The sequence below is a fragment of the Alligator sinensis genome, unplaced genomic scaffold, assembly GCF_000455745.1.
Source record: "Alligator sinensis unplaced genomic scaffold, ASM45574v1 scaffold1083_1, whole genome shotgun sequence".
NCBI classification, from domain to species: Eukaryota; Metazoa; Chordata; order Crocodylia; family Alligatoridae; genus Alligator; species Alligator sinensis.
The window spans coordinates 482,857-483,924 of NW_005842644.1; positions in this window are offsets into that span (position 1 = coordinate 482,857).

A 1,068-nucleotide genomic window follows, 5' to 3' on the forward strand; every position below is an offset into this window, starting at 1 on the left:
GCCTGGGAGAAGAGCAGGGGGGCGCGGGCGGCGCCGGCGCCCAGCAGCAGCAGGTCCAGGGGCGCCAGGAGCCCGGCGCCAACGGGGCACCGGAAAGGCAGCCCGGCCAGGCCCAGCAGGGCCAGCAGGGCCAGTAGGCCGAAGAGCGCGCCGGCACCGTAGACGTGGGCCTCCCAGGCCGGGCCCCAGGCGGCCAGCGCCGTGTTCCAGTCGGCGTGCAGACCCACCAGGAGGGGTGGCGAGGCGGGCGCCGCGGGGGGCTCCGGCGAGCTGCAGGGCTCGGGCGTCTCCAGGGGGTCGCCGGCCATGGCCCTCGCGCTGCCAGGAGAGGGGCTGTGCCCACTGGGCTGCAGGTCTGGCGGGGAGGAGAGACAGAGAGGGGTTAGCGGGGAGCATGGGGGTGCCCAGAGCCCCCTCCCCTGCCCTACGTGCCGGGCCTGTCTGCAGAGAGCACACACAGACGTGCAAACGCGTGCCCCCCCTTGCTAAGATGCGCCCAGCGGTACAGCAGCGGGAAGGAAGGCACCGACAGATATGCACACGCAGGCAGCACCACGCCTACCCCTGTGCACGACAGGCACGGCGATCCACAGCCGACGGACGGCCCCCACAGCCCGGCTGTGCAGGCTTGTGTGCTCCGCAAGTGCACGCATGCGCATACGCCCATACCCACATGTGCAATCACGTGTGTCCTCTGGAAACATGCATGCCAGGGGCAGCGTGACGATCCCACAGGCAGCCCCCTCAGTGGCACTTGCAATACCCAGGGGTGGGCACGAGGCTTGGGAAGAGGCTGGCTCCTGGCTCCAGTACCCAGGGGAGCTGCCCTGCCGGGTTGCCCCTCCATGCAGGGGACATGGAGAGGCTCCGGGATGTGCGAGCCCAGGGCAGGAGACCCCTGTTCACGACCTTCCCCAGCAGGGCCATGGGGGCTCAGGACACCTCCCTCCTGCTCTGGGGGACGATGGGCACAGCTTACCTGGCCTTTGGGGTCAGTGCCCTAGGACCAGCCCGGCCTGGGGCTGCTGTGTTCGGGGGGAGCCGGTGCCCCCGTGGACTCCGGCATCC